We start from the raw sequence: 23320 nt of genomic DNA, 5'->3' as shown, positions 1-23320 counted from the left end.
TGTTCTAAACTTGTTCTCTGGTCTCACTGTCTTAGGACCACGCCTCTTGGACTTCTCAGTCTCTCCCGTGGTGGACGCTGGACCTTTGCACATGCTGTGTGTAGGATGCCCTCCTTCTCCTTTTCTCCTTTGCCTGGCAACTTACTTGTCTTTTAAAAACTAACTCAGGGGCGCTGGGTGGCGCAGTCGGTTAAGTGTCCGACTTCAGCCAGGTCACGATCTCGCGGTCCGTGAGTTCGAGCCCCGCGTCGGGCTCTGGGCTGATGGCTCGGAGCCTGGAGCCTGTTTCCGATTCTGTGTCTCCCTCTCTCTCTGCCCCTCCCCCGTTCATGCTCTGTCTCTCTCTGTCCCAAAAAATAAATAAAAACGCTGAAAAAAAAAAAAACTAACTCAGATATGGGGCGTCTGGGTGGCTCAGTCGGTTAAGTGTCTGACTTCAGCTCAGGTCACGATCTCGTGGTTTGTGCGCTCAAGTCCCGTGTCAGGCTCTGTGCTGACGAGCCTGCTTCAGATTCTGTGTCTCCCTCTCTGTCTGCCGCTTCCCCACTTGTGCTTTGTCTCTGTCTCTCACAAATAAATAAAAACATTAAAAAATTAAAAAAAAAACCTAACTCAGGTATCACTTCTCCATCAGGCAAAACAGTTGCCCTGTCTGCTTTGGGTTTCCACTACGCTCCATTCATGCCTCAAGAGAGCCCACAAGGCTCCGTTATGATATCTGTCTGCAAGTCAGGTCTCCTAGCAGACTGTTCGTGCATTCAAGATTAAGTCCATATAATTTTTATATATCCTCAGTTCGCAAAAGGTGCTGAGTCCATGTTTGCTGAACAAAAATACCAAATATCTTTCTCAGATTACGAGTCACCACCTTTTCCAACCACTGCCGCTTATCTAGATGCTTTCCATTTTCCCTGGAACTTGCAATTTAGATGCATTCCTTACCTGCAAGCAGACGGTTCTGGGTTCTGGGTTCTGGAGCCTGCTTCAGATTCTGTGTCTCCCTTTCTGTCTGCCCCTTCCCCACTTGTTCTCTGTGGCTCCAAGTCTCTCTACAAGCAGGCTGTCATTTATAAGCAAGGAAATGTTGCCACTTCCTACCAAGTTCTGTCCGCATTTTCCGCCATGCACCAGGCCTGGGCAGCACTCTGGGCTAACTGCCTACAGTGTTCAGAGGCTGTCTAGAAACACTTCAGTCCCATCAGGGTGCAGCATGGCCAGTGTCTTGCTTCAGTCCCTCCCCGCAGCAACAGGACTTCCCGCAGCTGCTTTATGAAGGATGTTGAAGTTGTTCACAAGGGTCTTGGTGCACAGTTAACAAGATACCTGGTAACCCCCACACATTCTCCCCAGGAGGAGAACGGCATTACCCCGCTCCCCGCCTTGTAGCTCTTCACGGCACTTCTGTAGCTCTCAGAGAAAACAAGAGAACAAAAAGTTCTTCCTGCCTGCCCTCCCTGTCCTCTAAAGTCATACAGGCACCTGTATTACCTTTTGGCTTCTGCATTTTCAAGAGCTGAGGTAGGTCCAAGTCTTAAAAACAAAACAAAACAAAACAGAACAGAACAAAACAAAACAAAACAAAACCCCTAACTGACCAACCTAACAACCAAAAACAGAATCAGAACTATCAATAGAACAAAGCGTAGGAAGAGAAATGCTATTTCGGGTACCTGGGTGGCTCAGTCGGTTGAGCGTCTGATGTCGGCTCAGGTCATGATCTCAAGGTTTGTGGGTTTGAGCCCCGCGTTGGGCTTTGTGCTGACAGCTCAGAGCCTGGAGCCTGCATCGGATTCTGTGCCTCTCTCTTTTCAGCCCCTCCCCTGCTCACGCTGTCTCTCTCTCTCTCTCGATAATAAATAAACATTAAAAAAAAAAAAGAAATGCTATTTATGAAGACCTTCTGTGTAACAGGATTGTTCTGGGTAAGCTCATCTCTTGTTATCCAACAGTGCAAGAAGGTATACTGAATGATCACATTTTACAGATGGGGATACTGAAGCCTAGAAAGCACTGAATAATTGAATGAGCAAGGGCTTACTGGCAGAGAGAGCTCGGTTTAAACTTGAACATCACTAGTTCTTTGGTTTTGGACAAATGTTTGGATCTCAAGTCTCTGTTTCCTCATTTGGAAATAGAGACCAGTAGTACCAACCTTCCAGGGCTGCCGCAGAGCTGGACAAGAAAACGTCTGTAAAGTGCCTAACACGACATCTGGCACTTTGTTAGGTGTAATGTTAGCTCCCCCTCCCCTTGCCTGCTAAGTGGCTGAGATGGAGTTCAAAAGCAGGGTCACGGGCTCCAACCCGAGTTCTTTGCAGATCTGGAGTGAGAACATATCTCAGCTGCCCCTCTACCGCAAGCTGAACTTGAGCGGTTCTGGCAAACGGTCTCCATTATTTTATGTATCTCTGCCCAGCTCTAACTCTTTTAGAAACCAAAATCAAAATACGTAAGTCATGTATCTCCCAGTGCATTTTAATGCACCTTCAGCGCAGCCTGCTCATGAAAATATCTCTGCCAGCCACTTAATGTCATAGAACCACTTAGGATAAAGGTTTAACGTTGGCAAAAGATAAGAGAACAATCATTGGGTTTCAGTTCCTATGGAATTTGCAAAAAGCCCATAAGATACAGGGAGCAACCATAGTCTTTCCTGTCCTAAATCTTTATTGTAGTCCCCTTCCTTTGAAGGACGCTAGGTATTCTTGCAGAAAGAAAAAAAATCTTTTTGTATAAAGTTGTGGGCTGCATTTAGAACTGGGGAGGATTTCAGTTTCAGTAGTCTTCTTGCTGGCCAGAGATATATTTGTTCTTTGCTTGATCCTCCCATGGAATTTCTTTCTCCTTCTCCAATGCACGGGTCTATGCAAATGTGGTCTCACATGTTTACGTACGTTGTCACATGACCACGTATTTCCCAGCCCAAGCACCCCTTCCCTACTTTCAACGCCCTAAGAGCATTGTAGAGACGGCTGTGGTACAACGAGAAGGTGCAAAGTTGGAGTGGTGAGAGTAGCACTGAGTTCTGGCTCTGCCCCTTTCAATGCGACTTTGGACATGTTGCCTCACTTCTGTGAGTCTCGTTTTTTCTCATCTGTACAATGGGGGTACGAGCCAACTGCCAAAAGCTTGTGAGGATCCAGTGTCATTTTGCATCTGAAAGCTCTGTGGAAACTACCAGGTGCTATTCAAATGTTTTCATTAGAATTTAAGGAGCAAGAGCCTGAAGAACTACATGCTTAGGGTAGTCTTTTCCATTTGTAAAGTTTTTTTTTTAATGCTTATTTATTATTTTTGAGAGAGAGCGAGGACAAGTGGGGAGGGGCAAAGAAAGAGGGGGCAGAGGCTCCATGTTGATAGCAGCGAGCCCCACGTTAGGATCGAACTCATGAACTGTGAGATCATGACCTGAGCTGAAGTCAGACGCTAAGTCAACGGAGCCACCCAGGCATCTCAGTATTTTCCATTTTTAATTTTTTAAAATTGTTTTATTTATTATTTTTGAGAGAGACAGAGACAGAATGCGAATGGGTTAGGGGCAGAGAGAGAGGGAGACACAGAATCTGAAGCAGGCTCCAGGCTCCGAGCCATCAGCACCGAACCCACTGTGGGGCTCGGACCCACGAGCTGTGAGATCATGACCTGAGCTGAAGGCGGACGTTCAACCGACTTGAGCCACCCAGGCACCCCTCCATTTTTAAATTGAAATTCACAGTTGCCAGTAGTCTGATTAATTTTGGATCAGGTATCGGAAAGCTTAGAGATTAAAGACTTTAACTAACATACGTGATTTCCAAAATACGAAACTGTGCATTAAAATGTGGCTTTTATGGCATTCTACCAAACAGACTGTAATGGAAAGAGCAAAGTTAAAACACCCATGACTCGCTCCCAGGGCTCTCACTGACCCACCACCTCAGTGACACATCTCTGAACCACTCTGCCCCCCCCACCTACAATGATTTCCTTATCTGTAACTACAAGGACAATCTCTGCCTTTGTGGGTGATCAGAGGGTGACGAGGATGCATCCAAGAGCAATCTGCACATTGGAAGCTATAACCCACGTAAACTTGAGCCAGGACTACCGCTAGTATAAGGACATCCTCTGGCACCAGACCATCCCGAGGAGCCATTTGTATTTTCAAAGCAAGAATGAACGTCAGATGTTCTGAACCTTATCAGGGACCCAGAGTTCAAGTACTGGATGCGATCTATGGATCTTCTCCCCACCCGCCCCTGCAAAAGGACACATAAGTACATATATGCAATGCTGGGTACAACTTTAGGAGTTTCATGGAGTTCCTGGTGGTCATTTATGGATCAGCCAGGTTTTCGTAGACTTCAGGTTAAGAATCTGTTGCAGATCATAAAGAGCAGATGCCAGAGGTCCTCGCATTTGAGACTTTTACTTAACAGATGATACACGGAGGCAGGGCACTTATCAGTGACCTAGCCACAAATGTTAAATATAGTTTTAACAATGTTGTTCTTCCATTTTATTTAAAAAAAAATTTTTTTTCAACGTTTATTTATTTTTGGGACAGAGAGAGACAGAGCATGAACGGGGGAGGGGCAGAGAGAGAGGGAGACACAGAATCGGAAACAGGCTCCAGGCTCTGAGCCATCAGCCCAGAGCCTGACGCGGGGCTCGAACTCACGGACCGCGAGATCGTGACCTGGCTGAAGTCGGACGCTTAACCGACTGCGCCACCCAGGCACCCCTGTTCTTCCATTTTAAAAACCTGACCACTCATATTCTATAGAGAAAGCTCAGTTATTTGGACTATTTTATTGGTAAATAAACATTTAATTTGTCATCCCTGTTAAATCAAGACAAGTTTACGCATATCTTATCCATTTTCCATACCACAAATTGAATTTATACCTTGAAAGGATGCTGTGTAGCAAGGAAGTATAGACTGAATTAATCCAATGTCCCATTTGAAGCCAAACTGCTAATGCTTTTAGAAGGATACTTTATCCACCAGGGCTTAAACCTAAATTCTTAGATGCATTTTGATCTACCTATTAATCATGCTTCCTGAATTTATATACTAGCTGCCAGTACCCCATCCAAAAGAAAAATCAAGTGTCGGTTAAGTCTGATGCTAAAAAAGTGGATCTTTATAAAAATAAAATCAAGAAAAGTTGTGAACAATATAATTTGCACATTAAGGAGTCCAGGTAGTAAGGGTTACCACTTCCCTTGCAGATGGGGATTTAGTGCCTGTTACTTATTCACGGTCATCACAACCAGTAGAAATTTCTTTCTTGCAGTGCAGTGGGGTTGGTTCATGTTTTCTCAACATGTTAGAGCATATCAACAGTGTCACAAGTGAACAGCAAATTAGCTGGTTTGTAACACTGAGTTTATAGCAAAGTCCAATCTATACGTTGCTTGCTGTGTAGTTTCAAAATAGCAGCATTTTTTTGGCCAGACATTATGAGTCAAAACACAGGTCAAATTTGGGATGTTAAAAACCTTGTAGTGTATAAAAGACAACCTACTGAGTGGAAGAAGGTATTTGCAAATGACATCTCTGATAAATGGTTAGCATCCAAAACATATAAAGAACATATACACCTTAACACACACATAAAAAGACAAAACACAAAAAACAAAAAACCGAATAATCTAATTAAAATGGGCAGAAGACATGAACAGACATCTCTCACAAGAAGATATACAGATGGCCAACGGACACGTGAAAAGATGCTCAACATCACTCACTCTCAGGGAAATGCAAATCAAAACCACAGGGAGATATTACGTCACACTGTCAGAATGGCTAAAATATAAACTACACGAAACAAGTGTTGGCGAGGATGTGGAGAAAAAGGAACCCGCTTGTACTATTGGTGGGAATGCAAACTGGTGCAACCACTGTGGGAAACAGTATAGACGTTCCTCAAAAAGTTAACAATAGTGTTACCATATGATCCAGTAATTCCACTACTGGGGATTTACCCAAAGAAACTGAAAACACTAATTCAAAAAGTTATATGCACCCCTATGTTTATAGCAGCATTATCTGCAATAACCAAATTATGGAAGCAGTTCAAGTGTCCATTGACTGATGAATGGATAAATATGTGGTGTATATATACACACACACACACATATGTGTATATATATATGTACACACACACACACACACACACACACACACACTGGAATATTACTCAGCCATACAAAAGAATGAAATCTTGCCATTTGCAACCACATGGATTATTTAGAGCATACAATGCCAAGTGAAATAAACCAGTCAGAGAAAGACAAACACCGTATGATTTCACTCATATATGGAATTGAAGAAACAAAGGAGCACGGGGAAAAAGGAAAACCAAGAAACAGACTCTTAACTATAGAGAACAGACTGATGGTTACCAGAGGGGAGGCTGGTGGGGGGATGGGCGAAATAGGGGATGGGGATTAAAGAACACAGATATTGTGATGAACACTGAATAATGTACAGGATTACTGAATCACTATATTGTACACCTGACACTAATATAACATTGCATATTACCTACACTGGAATTTAAAAAAAAATTAGAAGGAAAAAAAAAGCCCTTTTCAGGAAGCAAAGAACATAGATGTTCTCTTAAATCCAAGCTGCTATTGTTGATAGTTCGACCAGAAGAGGCACAGCTTCAGACAGAAGATAAATGAAGTCACCTTGGCTAGCACACAGACCTGGTGAAGTACCACCTGGCTCATGTCAGTGAACTCTGTGCCTCTAGTTCAAGCTTTCTGTGTCTTCCTAGAAACCCAACAACAATGACGTCAAAGAGAAATTGGGTCCTTTTCTCCAGAACTCCCTTCCCTTCATACACCATCTCAGCAGGCTTTTAATTTTTCCGGGGTAGTTCTTGCATCAATAGTGAATGACCTCTTCCCACCAATTCTGAGAAGAATTTATCAGGGGGATTGAGGCTTAGAGCTTCGGAGGTTATATTCCAGATCTGCTCCTGGCTTCTGCCTCATGTGCCGTGTAGTCTCAGGCAGCTGCCATTCCAAGTTTGGAGAGGAGGTGGAGAGGTGGCCAGGCAGGTCATGATAGAACTGGTAGCCTCCAAACTGGCCAGCTTGACTTGCCAAGGGAGACAAGCTGTTTCACCAGACCTGACCCACTTTCCTTCCTCTTCCCATCAGGCCCCTCAGGATTTGAGCCCCAGCTGGCTCATCTGCTTTCTTCGGTCTGATGTCTCTGGAGAGGCCAGGATGTTCTCAGATGTCAGTGGTGGGGATCGCTTTTCAGACTTTAATGGTTCTTGTCACTCCTTTCATTCTGGAAGAATTATCATAAAGAACAATCTTCCATGGAAAAGATTGGTCATCCCAAGCATGTGCCCCAAAACAGATACATGAGCTGGTTGACTTGCTCAACCCTTACATAACCTCAGATTTCCTGATTAACTCCTTTAATCTTAATTGTTTTAGAAAAAAAAATTGAAAGCTTCTAAAGCTCTTTACTCCTAGTCTCCTGGGCACTGATGTTGGGTCCCAAGCTGTTTGACCACATTGCTTTGGCAAAACAATGGCTCTCCCTGGGATTTTAAAAATATAGTGAGGCTGTTCTTTTGCTTTGTAACTATTTATCTCAGCATGGACTCAGTTCTCATCAAGGAGCTTTGTTTATAGCTTTACATTTTTTTACTCCTTTGAGAATAACCCAAATCAATAAAGACTTTAGACAGTAGACCTCTCACTTTTCTTAGAATATTTCTCTTGCCTATATAAGCAAAACTATCTAGGTAATTACGTCTCCTGTAAGAGAAATTATACTTTTTCCGGGGAAAAGAATTTCAAATATTGATTTTCACTCTGCCCTATCAGGAAAGCTGTAATTCCAAAACAACATTGACTAGGTAGAACCAAACAAATGTCCATGTCCTACACCTAATCAGAAGATGTGGATGTATATGAGTATAGCTATTGAATATACAGATTATCCAACTTTTTATGGAGAGGAAGAGTTGAGTTTTAGATATTACAAAAAATGCACAAATCCACTGAATATTAATTTTCCCTGAAAAAAACATCCTTTCTCACGTTACCTGGTCTCCTCCTTCTTAAATTCTTCTAATTATTTTGGTAAGGAAGGACGCAAGTAAGAAAGGAGGAAAACACACATCCCACCCACAAATACACCGGCAGAGAAGTGAAACAACGCCCTCAAATTTGCCCCATGCCTCCCAAACAGCATACATGCTACAAGTCATGCCATTATTACAACGTTCCTGAAGCATCTAGAGTATTCTCGAAGTTAAGCTGGCTGCATAAGCAGAATTGCTATTGCTTAGTGCAACCCATTCTGTGATCTAAGGAGAGTCATTAAAAATCTCATTAATTTAGACCATTGGTTTTCAATGAGGCTGATAAGTTTAGAAATATGTGAAGGCATTTCCTTCCCTCCCTTCTTTTTTTTTTCTCTCTCTCTTTACTTTTCTTTTATCTTCCTTGTCACAATGTCTGTAGGTGCTACTGTTTATGTAGTGGTCAGGGACCAGGGATGCTGTCTCTTTATGCTATGTCCCCTCCAAATGCCCACAGCACTCTGATTAAAAAACACCCGATTTAAAAGGTCTCAACCAGCCCTCTACAATCAGGGAAATAGAAATTAAAAAGTTAACAAGTAAAATAAAAAATACCTGACGCGACTGCAGCTGCTATCTTGAATAAAAAGTTAACTTACAGTTGATTAAATTATTGCCTGCTTCTTTTATCAGTGGGGGGAGTGCCTCTCACGAACATGGCTTAGAAGTGAAAATAATACAGCTGGCATGGGCTGAACCGTGTGCCGGCAAAAAGGTATGTGGAAACCCTGACCCCTAGGCACCTGTGAATGTTACCTTAGTTGGAAATCTGGTCTCGGAAGATATAATCAAATTAAGATGAGGCCATACTGGATTAGGGTTGGCCCTGATGCAATATGACTGAGTGACCGGTGTCCTCGTAAAGGGAATCTGGACACAGACGCAGAGGGAAGAAGGTCACGTGAAGACGGAGGCAGAGATTGAAGTTAATGCTTCCACAAGCCAAGGAATGCCTGGGGTTACCAGGAGCTGGAAGAAGCGAGGAAGGGTCCTCCCCTTGAGGCTCTGGAGGGAGCATGGCCCTGCTGAAACCTTAATTTCCAACTTCCAGCTTCCACAACAGTGAGAGAATACATTTCTGTTGTTTTAAGCCATCCAAGTTTGGGGTAATTTGTTATGACAGCCCTAGGAAACTAAGACAATAGCTAATCTATATTTATCCCAAACTTGGCAGTTTGGCACAGTCCAAGGGAGCAAGCAGTTTGCAGCGGAATGGGGGGAGTGATGTTTGGGTACAGGCCACTTACTGGCATCTTCTGCTGCCAGGTGACAGAGAAGGCAGGAGCCGGTGTCCCCTCCTACCCGGGAGAGCACACTTTCCTTTGAATACCTCTACCTATGAATCCTTTAAAGGACAATCTTTACTGGATTCTCTTAGCTAAAGTGAAATTTTATTGCAAAAGTATGTGCCGCTAAGGATGGTTGTCCAAAGACAGCACGCTTGTTTGGAAAGCGATTACAATTCCTTTCCAAATTTCACGAGCTGCTGTGTGATCCTGTGAAGCAGGCTAACAGGATCTCCTCTCCTTTCTGTGCTTCCCCTGGGACCTTCTGATGTCCCTTGCATTCGTGGAGCCTCTCACCATGCAGCTCCTTACCCAGGAGCTGTCCCAGCTCCCAGGCCACTCTCCACTCCCAAAATGTTTTCGTCCTACAGGCTACTAGAGGCTCTCTGCCCTTCTATATGCCAGTCCATGGCAATAAATAAATTACTCTCAGCTACTCTAATGCATTACTTCTTTTTTTTTTTAAAGCTTTTTTTTTTTTTTTATTTTGAGAAAGATAGAGCATGAGCAGGGGAGGGCAGAGAGAGAGAGGGAGAGAGAGAATCCCAGTCTCCACACTGTCAGCACAGAGCCCCACACAGGGCTTGAGTTCACGAACCCCAAGATCATGACCTGAGCTGAAACCAAGAGTCAGACGTTTAACGGACTGAGTCATCCAGACACCCCAATGGTTTACTTCTTTCAGAGATCATGAAGCCTTTAATCCTACCTCTAAGTGGAGGAGTGCTAGGGAACAATGAAGAAGGGGCTTTGGAGTCTTTAAAGTCGGGGCACTCCTATTCCTATAAACATGAGATTTGTAGTCTAAGTTCAGCCGCTAAGGAGCTGTGAGATCTTGGGTCTCCATCTTTGAGCTTCAGATTCGTCAGTTCAACCCAGTAAGTCCTGAGCACCTACTGTGTACACACTCACACCTGGGCAAGGGATATGAAGCTAAGACAGCATTCTTCCTCTCCAAAGGCCGGAAGTCTAAAGGGGTAACGTATGCAAACAGCTGAAGGGGAACTCTGAGCTTACAGGATGAAGAGAACTTTGGCTGGCAGCCAATGGAGTACAGCTTTCTAGAATGAGGAACTGGCAGGGCGAAGGGCTGAAGGTAGTGGCGTGTGCTTCCATCCTGGGGAAGACTTCCCAAACAAGAATCATCTATTTGTTTCTGTAGCCTCTCATACCATGTGTACCCGCACCATCTCTCTTTCGTTCTGCCTCTAACTCAGATCTTAAGCCACTTGCTAAGGAGTTTGGACTTGTTTCTGTAAGAAATGGGGGGTTTCTGGAAAATTCTTTATAAAAACTTTGAATAATGGGAAAATTTAATCATCTACAAAAAATGGGAGAGAAGAGTGCAATGGACCCTTATGTACCCTTTGCCCAGTTTCAAGAATTATCAACCCCAAATCATTTTTTTTCTGTTAACCCCCCCCCCCCCCGCCACACACACAAAACTATTTTCTCTAGGATTTTGAAGCAAATACTAGGCACAGTGGCACTTCTTATGTAAATATAACAGTGTGTATTTCTAAAACATAAGGGCTGTGGGGCACCTGGGTGGCTCAGTCGGTTAAGCGTCCAACTTTGGCTCAGGTTGTGATCTCAAGGTTCATGAGTTCGAGCCCCATGTCAGGCTCTGTGCTGACAGAGCTTAGAGCCTGCTTCGGATTCTGTGTCTCCCTCTCTCTCTGCCCCTCCTCAACTCATGCTCTCTCTCTCTCAAAAACAAATGAACATTTAAAAGGGCTATTGCTAAAAACATATGGCTATGTCATTGTCATACTGAAACGATAATACATTAATATCATCAAATGTCTAGGCAATGATTAAATTCCCAATTGTCTCAGAAATATCATAATTTATTCTTACAGTTTTGGTTTGATCCAAGTAAGGTCCACAGTTGTGACAGGTCACTGTGTCTCTCTTAAAGTCTCTTTTTCATCGATAAATCCTGCCTCCCCATCTTTCTCTCAATCTCCCTTTTTTCCTTGCAATTTATTTATTGAAGAAACCAAGTACGTCTGTCTTGTAGAGTTGTCTGTGGTCAGAAGTTTGTTGATTCCACTTCTGTGGTGTTACTTAACACCCTCTTTGGGCCTCTGTATTTCCTGTGACTTCACAGTTGGATGTGGAGGCTTGATCAGATGTGGGTCCCCTTCAGTGTGGGAAGCCTATTTCACAGGGGATGGTGTACCTTTCCATCAGGAGATATAGTATCTGGCTATGCCACCCTTCACGGTGTTGTCAGCCAGTGAGGGTCAGTGCCAAGATTCACTAACTCATCAGGTGATACAATATGGTGCTCTTCTATTTCTACCATGCCACCTTCATTTATTAGCTAGGATACCTATATAAAGACAGTCATCCCATCATCCAGTATGTGGTCACCCCGTGGGACACAGCACAAAATAAAGTCAAAAATAAGATCAATCAATCAAGAATTTTAATTCTATTTATCTCTTATTTCCCAAAATAACAGCCTCCTCCAAGGGGGACCAATGAAGCTGTGTGCTGTTACTGTTTTGTTCCGGTATCACAATTAACTCGTGAGTTTGAACAATGTGATCCAATCCACTGCAGTTATCCTTACTGGCGTTGAATTTGTTCCATCTTTGGCCAGTGGGAGCCTCATTAAGTGCTTCTGAGTCTTTCTGACAGGAGCCTGGTAGCCTTTGACAGCATTCTTACTACGTGGTAGAACAAGATATTCTAGGCTCATCTTATGTATTTTCTAACACAGATGGGGAATTCGCCACTTCTCTAAGAAGCCTTCGTTCTTTTTAAAATTTTATTTATTTGTTTTTGAGAGAGAGAGAGACAGACAAGAGTGAGAGAGCATGTGTGAGAGGAGGAGGGCCAGAGACAGAGGGAGAGAGAGAATCCCAAGCAGGCTCTGTGCTGTCATCACAGAGCCCAAGTCGGGGCTTGATCTTACGAACTGTGAGATCACAACCTGAGCTGAGATCAGGAGTTGGACACTTAACCGACTAAGTCAGCCAGGCACTCCTCCTTTGGTGGAAATGGGGTTTAGCAGCCACAATCAGAGCACCTAGAAGACTCTTAAGTAGATCTAGGGTTGCTTCTCCTCCTTCGGTGGGGAGGAGGCAGTTTGGCCTGGCCTGAATGATTTCCAAAAGAGTGGTGAGAGACTGTGAGAAGGGAAAGGGTGGCCAGTGACCATTTAGGAGTTACTGTGACAGTCTAGGAAAAGATGACAAAGTCCTCGGTCAAGTCTGTAGATGCGGGGATGGGGAAGAGGACCAGAGTCGAGAGAGAAACTTCCGAGACCAAATTTACATAGTCTGATTTGGCCATTCGAGACAGTAGGGGCTAAGGTGGGTAAAAGATGACGGACCTGGGTTCAAAGCCTAGCTCTGTCACTTATCAGCTGTGTGATTACTTAACTTCTGAGACTCAGTGACCTGAACTGCAACATGGGATCGGTACTGTCTCTCCCATGGGGTTGTTAGAGGAGGATTAGATGAAGTGGCAAAGGAAATCAACATCATAGTATAGTGCGATACCTACTAAAACTAAAAATTACAAATGCGAAATCTCTGCCTTATACTAGCATGTTTATGAGCCTTATTTGGAATACGAAGGGGTTGCCCTATATGCTCATGGGCTGTTAGTAATGGATGCTTTCACATTTGTTTAAACCACATTTTATTGATTATTTTATCAAAAAGATGATATAACAAATTTAATGTTGCTGAAGAAAAACAAATCCTATATTCTTTGCGGACTGTTTTTCTTATTTGATGTCTAAGATGACAGATTTCATTTTAGAGAAGCTTAGAATAATGTTTTCATTTAAAATTGCTCCCATAAGTGACAAAAACATCAAAATCAAGATATTAAAAATGAATGAAGTATCTGAAATACTGATCAGTTAAGTCAGAGTTTCTTAAAATACCGAGACAGTTGTTCTGATCAATGATTTATGTAGCGCTCTGGTTTTACAAAATATAGTATTACTTTAAGTCAATTCCTTCCCAGAACCTTCCCTGCCCATTACGTCAGTGATATCCTGTAAACCTTCCTGAGGTTTTTGCTTTTCTAAGACGTAGTTTTTGAAGGCTCCATCAGAAGGATTTCTGAATCAAGATTTTGAGGATAAAAATAGCTATCCAGCAGTTACTATAGCCACATTAAATGTTGATAAAGAGGAATTGAATTATTGATACTATCTTTACTTTTTTAATTGTGAAGGTAATACAAACTATTAAAAAAATTTCGGACACAACAAAAGAGCATAAAAAGCAATACTGATCCAAAGCCCACCTGCCAGAAATAACCACTGGATTCTTCTGAATCATTTTCTGTGCAGGCACAGACATAAAAATAATGCTTTCAATATTGCATCACAATGTACATTTATTCTGTAACTTGCTTTTCTTTTTTTTTTTTTAATTTTTTTTTCAACGTTTATTTATTTTTGGGACAGAGAGAGACAGAGCATGAACGGGGGAGGGGCAGAGAGAGAGGGAGACACAGAATCGGAAACAGGCTCCAGGCTCTGAGCCATCAGCCCAGAGCCCGACGCGGGGCTCGAACCCACGGACCGTGAGATCGTGACCTGGCTGAAGTCGGACGCTTAACCGACTGCGCCACCCAGGCGCCCCTGTAACTTGCTTTTCTGATACAATTGTGAAATATAAAGTGACAACTATTATTTCAACAGATCGTAACCTATTTAATGTGTTAGTACATAAATAAACCAACTGCCTCATTCATCCAAACGCTTGGTATTATGTGGTTGAATGAACCTTGAATGTATGCTAGTTTACTGGATTAGTGCTTTATACCTAGACATTTACATTATTTCCAATGTACTAACATTTTAATTATTTTTGCCAACATATTAATATTTTTACAAGTTCTTCACCAAGGGTTGCCTGGGTAGCTCTGTTGAACAGCTGACTCTTGGTCTCAGCTCAGGTCTTCGTCTTGGGGTCATGAGTTCAGCCCCATGTTGGGCTCTGCAATGGGCGTGAAACCTACTTAAAAAAACGACTTAAAAAAAAAGTTCTTAACCAAAACAAACAGAATCAAGTCTGGGCCAGTAAGAGACACATTCTTGTCAATTTCTGTGTCTATTTATAGTTTCCATAATAAGAAAAAAAAACAGTGGGGGGGGCAGCTTTTAAAAACTGTTACAAAACAAGAGACAATAATCCCTTACTGACATTTCATTTTTTTTAACAAAAACTTGGCCGTAAATTTCCTAATCTCAAAAATCACATCTCTCCCTCTTTCTGATCACCCTCCAAACTGGAACGGGTCTCAGTGATGTAATAATTTTTGCTCCTTCGGCAGCCACATTTGTCTTCGAGATTTGGGGAAACTTGTCTTGTGGATGCATGTTCCTTTCCCTTCCTTTATTTAAAAAAAATTCACTTGAGGGGCACCTGGATGGTTCAGGGGGGTAAGCATCCAACTCTTGATATTGGCTCTGGTCATCATCTCACGGTTGTGGGATTGAGCCCCGTGTTGGGCTCTGCACTAACAGCACGGAGCCTGCTTGGGATACTCTCTCAAAAGAAATAAATAAAAACTTTAAAAAATGTTACTTGAATAGCTTTATTGAGATGGACTACACAAATATAAAATGATGCAGCTACTTTCGAAAACAGTCTGACAGTTCCTCAAAAATTAAGCCTAGAATTACCATAGGCCCTGCTTTCCATCTCAGTCGGGGACACGGTCTTTCCCAGAGCAGGGAGGTAGGGGAATGGTCACCTGTCGTCCAGAGTCACGCCCACACCCCCAGAGACAGTTCCCTGCTGGTCCTCCAGCATCGGGGCAGATTCACTGTCCTTTGCCCCTCCCCAGTTTACAGTCAGTGCTGCTACACTTCAAGGTGCCTGGGCGCCTTCCCGCCTCAAGAATGGGCAATGGACCTCACTGGTCAAGCAAGGCAGGTGTTTTTAATGCAAAGTGTCATCTTTTCTATTCTTTGGTTTGTTTATAGGTTGCACTTCAAGTACAATCTTAAATTTTACCATTGCCCCTGAGGCTTCCAGACAAGTATGTGGTTATATCCTAAGCTCCTGTTCTTTTTGGCAGCTGCTATATAATGAAATGTTTCTGTGTGAGCCGGAGAGTTCCATGAACATTTGTTGGATAATGAAGCTGAGGGATATGCCAGCCTGGGTGATTTTAACACCAGCCCTGTCAGGGGGTGTCAGCCCCGCAGGTCAGTAACACGTGCTCTCGGGATGCAGGTTTGATTTAGTCAGGGCTTTAATCACTTCCATCCATTGCTTGGACTAAAACACAATTCATATTTCAGAATGACCAGTGAAGGCAGAATGCAGAGTCTTTAAGGCCAAGAAAACTCCCCATTCTGTTTTTCAAGTTTATTAGTAAATAACTTATGCTCTCAACACTCAGCATCTGAATTTACTTAACTTTCTCAAACATCACTGGGAAACCGCCAGTCATGCTTCCTTCAAACTCAAATTACTTTTCACCATCGGGTTGTTTTTAGTTATTCAGAAAATTCTCAAAAATGTTCAAATAGTGGAGGTATCTTTATCTTTCTAGCTGAGCTCAAAGGTGACATTTTCTTTCTTTCTTTTTTTAATGTTTATTTATTTTGAGAGAGCAAGCATGTGCACGTGCAAGGGAGAGGCAGAGAGAGGGGGGGAGAGAGAGAGAGAGCAGAGCCGGATGGATGCAGGGCTCCATCCCACGAACCATGAGATCATGACCTGAGCCGAAATCAGGAGCCGGATGCTCAACTGACTAAGCCACCCAAGTGCCCTAAAGGTGACATTTTCTTTTTTTCTTTAAAGTTTATTTGGTTTTTTTTTTTTTTTGAGTTAAAGGGAGAGAGAGCATGAATGGGAGGGGCGGAGAGAGAGGGTGAATCTTAAGCAGGCTTTGTACCATTAGCGTAGAGCCTGACATGGGGCTCAAACTCACGAACCAGGAGATCATGACCTGAGCTGAAATCAAGAGTCATATGCTCAACCCACTGAGCCACCCAGGTGTCCCAAGGTGACATTCTCTCTCTCTCTCTTTTAGTTGGGGAGGGAGGGAGAGAGAGAGATAGACAGAGAGAGAGAGTGGGAAGGGATAGAGAGAGAGGGAGAGAGAGAATCCCAAGCAGACTCTGTGCTGTCAGCATGGAGCCCAACCTGGGGCTTGATCTCAGGAACAGTGAGATCATGACCTAAGTCGAAACCAGGTCAGATGCTTAACCGACTGAGCCACCCAGGTGCCCCCCAAGGTGACATTTTCTTAATTGGCCAGAGAACTTAAGACATTTCAGCTATTTTAAAGTGACATCCATGGGGGGGGGTTGGGGGGCGAAGGCTTACATTTTTAAAAGAAGTGTTTTGTATGTGCATAGCTAAAAAAAAAAAAAGCTGATTTTAAAGCTTAGCTTTTGTAACCCTCAATGAAAACTAAAGGCTGACTCATATTTTTTAAAAAACTAACTGGAAACACTAGACATAAGCACCTGATAGTAAGTGAGTTTGCCAATGTCTCATTTTTGGGTGATCTAAGGTAAAATTTGAATTAAGTCTTCATTTTGGCCACCCTCAAAAATGTATTTTAATCATTCAGTTCAACAAATATATTTTGGGCACACCCTAAGTGCCACATAGTATTTAGCACTGGGGATCCTACAGAAAACAACAGACAAAATCCCAGGGGGGCAGGGATGGGTAAAGGATGGAGGGAGATAGACATTAAAGAAAAAGCAGAGGGAAAGGCAGTTAAGGGGCACTGGTAATATGGTATTGTGAGGTGCAACAGGCTGTAATTTTAAAGTGCTGGTCAGGAGAAATCTCATTGAGAAGGTGCCATTTGAGGAAAGATTTTCGTGAGGTGAGGGAATTAGCCATCTGGAGAAAGGATGCGCTAGACAGAGGAACCAGCCATCGAATGCTATAAGAAAGACAGTGTGGCTAGCGTGGGATGAGCGAAGAAGATGCAGAGGCCCCGGTCCAAGGATGAATGTGGTGGTGGCTCATGGTGGTCTTAATGGCCACGGTAAGGACTTGGGATTTCACTCTGGGTGCAATGGGAAGCCACTGTAAAGCTGTGAATAGAATGATGACGTCATCTGATGCATTTCTATTGGATCAACTGTTGCTATGTAGAGAAAAGACTTTAGGAAGGCAAGGGCAAAAGTTGGTTGACCTATGAGCCAGCCACCACAATATTCCAAGAGAAAGAGATGATAGTTCACCCAGAGTGAGAGCAGTAGAGGTGGCAAAGGGTGTTTGAATTCTGTATCTATTTTAAAGGTAGGGCAAAAAGATCCTGAAGGATTGGATGAGGGGCGTTGAGAGAAAAAGACCCAAAAGATTTTCAACCTGACTCAAAGAGGACTCGTGATTTTCAACCTGAGCAGCTAGAAAGTTGAGTTGCCATTAATTGAGATGGGGAAGGCTGCATTTGGAGCCTTTTGGTAGAGGGAAGTCCAGGAGTTCAGATTTGGATATGTTGGGTTTGAGATGACTATTAGATGTTCAACTATTGATTTTCTTCTGACCAAGTCAAAATTCATCATCCTCAAAGAATGCAAATTCTTTAAGGGTAGAGTTTTGTCTGTATTGTTCATTGACGTATCTTGGACAGAGTCTTGGACAATGTTTAGTATATGTAGGTTATTAATTAAAAATTAATTTAACAAATATCTGTGAAGCACTCATTGTATGTCTCATTCTGTTCTACATTCTTGGAACACAGTGGGGACAAAACGGCTAAAATTCTTGCCTCCTGCAACTTACAATCTAGGGGTGGGGGGCAGGCAAGCCAATGAAGTAAAATAAATTAAACCTACTATATGTTGGCATACCTGCCTCATAAACATTTGTTGAATATTAACTAACATGGCACTCAATCCAGCAAAGGAGGAAACTCAATGTATATTATCATAACTCAATGAGGGGGAAAATTGAGATCTTGGGAGTTGGCACTCTATGCCAGCCTGACTTATGCCAAAGCCCATTCCACCGCACCGTGTTGCTTCTCACAAATCCCTTCCTCACCTGATAAATTTCAGGGCTGTGCTTCTCTTCCTATAAAGATTTAAAGGGGATTCTGTCCAAAATAGGGCTCTTTGAGGTGCAGGCGTAAGATGGCTGCCGGGAAGTGCACACCCTTGGGCCACTCAGCCCTCCTTACTGGATCCGAACCAAGCAGCAAATTCCTCTTGACATCTTGAAGCGTTTTCTCCCTCTACTTACCCTTTTACAATGCTGGGGTACCTTACTTACCTGCCATTAAATGCCACCGCACTGTTTTATCTGAAAGGCTCAATTTGCAACCTTTCACAAACCCAAAAAGGTATACCAATCGAAGTTTTACATTCATATAAATTTGAGGAGGAATCTCTTCCCCCCCCCCCATCAAAAAATGAAACCTGAGGCATTTTCCATTCCCAGCAGTGGCATAAGGGTGGGGGGGGGTGGTGTGGTCTTCAGAAGCCCCAAATTATTTTAATTATTACGCCCTATCACCACCACCCCCACCAACACATTCAGCCATCTGATATTCTCTGTCTCATGCAAGGGACCACCCCCAGCCTCTCCCATGTAGCCTATGTAGAAATTCTGGAACAGCCATGATCCCTTCCTACTGTCCATTTCTGACCCAGTTTTCACATGTAATCTGAGGTCACACTTACTTTCCCACCAACATTTCCTAGAATGTAAATGATGAATGATCATTTATCCTTCAAAACTGATAATTCCCTCTCTTGCTCAGGCCTGTCTGAACAGCTCTTCAAAAAGGAGAATTCCAGAGCTCTCGCCTCCTGAATGCCGTCCCCATTACCCCTGTAATTTTTAAGACAAACATCCAGGGTTCTGTTCCTCATCAGCTGGGTGATGGCCATATTCATCTTGATGTTGCCTCTCAGGCAGCATCCATCGATAGCGAGGATTCCTGACTGGCAGAGTGCGCCCGCCGATAACTTGCCTCTTTTCCCCAGCCAACAAAGAGGTGTTAGGGCCACCAGATCCTTTAGGACCTTCTGATGAACAGATGGGCATCTAGATTCCCTTGTGTTCTCATTCTCAGATGTGTTGAAATCCTTTCATAATCTGATATAACTTGACATGTTCCATGAACTCAGTAGAATGATGGTGTCTTAAACATTTCCCTAAACACGTATTGACAAGGCATTGTAGTGAATAAAGAGAGCATTCACTATTTGCATAGTGAATAAAGAGGGCCTCCTTTTATCCTTACAATGATTGTCATTGTTCTTCCTAAAGAATCCGAGTTATAGTACAAAGCAAGAATCATATAGCATGGAGTGTCTAACAGTCAAATAAATGTTCCACACCAGTATAATGGTATCTGTCTGTTGCCCATATGCGGGATCACAAAAACTTTTCTAACAGAAACTGAAAAGATTTTCTAAGAAGCGGACAGCACCGGTAATAATCCGATGTCACAGATACAATAGTAAGTGAGCAAACTCTGTCAGTAATGAGGTTATGCTTCTGGACAACACAAAACTGGCAAGAATATCGTAATTTAAAAGGTAACATATATTTTCATCACCCCATTCAACCACGGCCAAAAAACAAAACAAAACAAAACAAAAAAATCAAACAAAATCTTCTCCCCTCCAATTCTTTTCATGTTCAACACCTGCACTAGAGTTCCTCTGTCCTTATTTTCTCCCTCATAAAAAAGTAAATCAGGTGTCAGAATTTGGAAGATGTTATCATCAAAGTATTCTACCGTTCATCTTATTTTGTATCCTATAGACATGTTTTCTAAATACCACACTGGTAACTTCCCACAATGGTTTTCCACGAACAGTTACCTATTCACAGATTTTGCCTTAGGTATAAAAGGTGCAAATTCCCACCACAGTCCAATTGCTTCAGGTTATTGTTGTTGTTTTTTTTTTCCGATTTGCCTTGAAATTCTAATATGCTGCTTGAGGCTCCATACCTACAGATTTCAAGTATTCCAATAGACCTATACGGCAGGAATTATGTAAACCTTATATAATTAATATTTGTGAGATGTACGAAGATCCTGGCACAGAAGAAAGCATTGAAATCCAAAGCTATTCTCTAACTTTCTTTTTTAATCAGTTGCCAGCTGGATTCTAGAAGGCTTCTAGTTCCAGCTCTCAGGCAAGAACATTGCTACCATTTAAAATACGTATACTGTTGTGTTTTTTTTTTTTAAAGGAACGGTACAGGAGGCTAAGGTGATAGAGCCTCAGGAAGGCTACAGAAATCCCAATTGTTCAAAACCACATAACAGTGCTATCCTAGAGACAGCTGCTCTTAAATTTGTCTTCCCAAGAACAGACTGAAAAGGTACAGGACAACTAATGCTAGGTGAGGTGGGGTTCAAAATAGAGCTAATCCTGTATCAAACCCCTTGTTTAGGTGAACCGCAGATGAAAGGCCAAAGGTAGGGGTTCTAGATAAAATACGGGATGCCCAGTTAAATCTGAATTCGAGATAAACCACGAAGAATTGTTTAGTTTAAGTGTCCCAACTATTATGAGGGACATACTTAGAATACACTGTTTATTTGAAATTCAAATTAGACTGGGCAACCTGCGTTTTTATTTGCTAAATCTGGCAGCGCTAGCCAAAAGAAAACTAAAACAGCTTATTTTCAGTTGACATTATACCACCCTGTACCAATGAAAAACATAGATGGAAAGAATTATGTAATTGTCTGTTTTGTTGTAATGATTTCTACATCACTGAGACCTTGGCAAAGGTCTCAAGGTTTATAAACGACATTAAAACAGGTAAAAGACAGGTGAAAGAAACGGGCTACTTTGGCATAAGGATTATGACGAGCCCTTAATGATCTACACATCAGAAAATCTGATGTTCCATGAATTCTGTCATTTAAATAATTGAAGCCGTGACTAAAAATATAAGTAATGCCACACATAAGTCCGTTTTATTTTATAGTCACCCCACTTGCACATTCACCGGACGACAACCTATTAGCCCTGCATTTCCAAGTAAAAAGCAATCATTGCCTAAGGCACGCACTCACTACCTGCCTACCTCTTTTCAGAATTGCCACTGTCTTCTAAATGAAACATTATTTTTTCCCAAACAACTGCTTCATTCAGTATCTTATTAGCAAAGCAAATATTTGATTCCGAAACTAACATGTCCAACTTAAGTGACAGATACTTGCAAAAGAAAGCAAACTGCTGTAAAGGCTATGGGTGTTAAGACAGCCAATCCCTTTTGAAAGTATTTTTAAAATGTCCATTGTTTCCAAATTCTGTGGCCACCTCCTCACCTACCCACCCCTGCAGAGAAAACTCTTGCTTAAGAATGTCTGATCAAACATCAGACATTGGCCAATATTTTCCTTATGAAAACACACAATTAAACCTGGCCCAAATGCTCAAGGTAAATTAGAGATCTGACCATTACTGATGATTTTGGGCCTGAGAGACAGAGACAGAGAGAGAGAGAATGAAAGAGAGCCATTCTGGATCATTCAGATAACCATGAGCTGCCTATTCCTAAGTTCTTGGATCTGAATCATCCAAAATTTATGGCTCTAGGAATCTGACTTTAAGGTTTAGCTGAGTTGGGCTTCTGAAACACACACAGTTTGCAAAAGGCTTTGTGGAAGAAATACAGTCCTTCATGAGACTTGACTTCTATTCGTCACAGAGCATTTTTTTGGACTGTTGTGCTAATGCTGGGAGGACACATTATTAACCTTTTCAAATTAGGCATTTAGTAGGCTCAGTTGAATATTTTCTTCATTTGCACATTAACAGCTGGCACTGTGCTAGGATATTAGTTGAGATCTTTGATTTACATAGTCTAAGCACAAGCACAGAAACTCTATTTCCGAGAGGGGGACGTGATGGGTAGCAATCGCTACTAAACTTTATTTACAAGAGTAATAAAAACAACAGTGGCTAACACTTATTGAGTGCTTACCACGTCCCGGGCACTGTAGGTATATTCAGTCACTTAACAGTTTCAACAACCTTATGAGGTTTTACTTTCCCAAGTTTGTAGAGAAGAAAACGCAGAATGGTTCAGTTTCTTGTCCTAAATTATACACTTACTACGTAGTAAAACTTAGCTTTGTACCTAGGCAATCTAGAATCTTCCCGCTTACCACTTTGCAACACTGCCTCGGTAAAGGTATCAGATAACAATGAAGAGCTTCCTCCTTCTCAGGTCAGGTTTCATGGGAAGGAGGTGTCACTTCTTTGTGCTACTGACTTCAGGGGAACAGGAGATAACCAGGCTAGAGGACCGTGAGCAACCCGTTACCCCCACTCCCAGACAACCACGGATAACCTCACTGTTCTTAAATGTGTGTGCATTTTTGGATTATTTTTAATAGGTTTATGATATGATTTATGGTGAGGCTTTCCTATGCTTATGATAAGCTCTTGACCTATATATCAGGATCGGCAGTGAGAACACAGCCATAAATGTGTAGGGTGGGGTTGCCCTTCCATGATAAGGACATTCTAGATGTTAGTCACCTGGAGAAGAGCTACCTGATAAGCCCAGAGCACAAACAGGATCTCTAGCTGGTGGCCGACTGCAGTCTAGCTCTCCTGGTCTTGATCACCAAAGGGCAACCTAAGTACTGGGGTAAGATATGATAGTTTCTTGGCGGAGAGAGCAGGGATAGACAAGGCAGACTCTCCAGGACAGAAAAGTAGGATCATGGGGTTTGTGTTTCTTTTACCTGTGTTTGCTTCCCTTTTGTCCCCCTTGAGTGTTGGAAAAGGGCTTTGTAAAGTTCTAGTATATCTCAGATGTCTCAGTGAGGAAGTTGGTTTTTTGTTTTTTTTTTTTTTTTTTTGCAGGGGTGGGGGAGAGCACAAGCAGAGGAAGGGCAGAGAGAGGGGGACAGAGGATCTGAAGCGGGCTCTGCACTGACAGGCTGATGGCAGAACGCCCAGTTTGCGGCTGGAACTCACGAACCACAAAA

At 42.6% G+C, this 23320-nt stretch overlaps 1 protein-coding gene across 1 annotated transcript in view; it reads right to left on the bottom strand.

The window, feature by feature from the left end:
* The window catches only part of PARM1 (prostate androgen-regulated mucin-like protein 1), a 106813-nt gene that overhangs the window by 80147 nt on the left and 3346 nt on the right, over window positions 1–23320 (bottom strand). The window lies entirely within an intron of this gene.

The sequence above is a fragment of the Lynx rufus genome, unplaced genomic scaffold, assembly GCF_022079265.1.
Source record: "Lynx rufus isolate CCGP_SWC_20201006 ecotype Redwood Valley unplaced genomic scaffold, mLynRuf1.p SCAF_3, whole genome shotgun sequence".
NCBI lineage: Eukaryota > Metazoa > Chordata > Mammalia > Carnivora > Felidae > Lynx > Lynx rufus.
The sequence above is the reverse complement of the archived record's forward strand: the minus strand, read 5'-3'. Positions and strand labels throughout refer to the sequence as shown.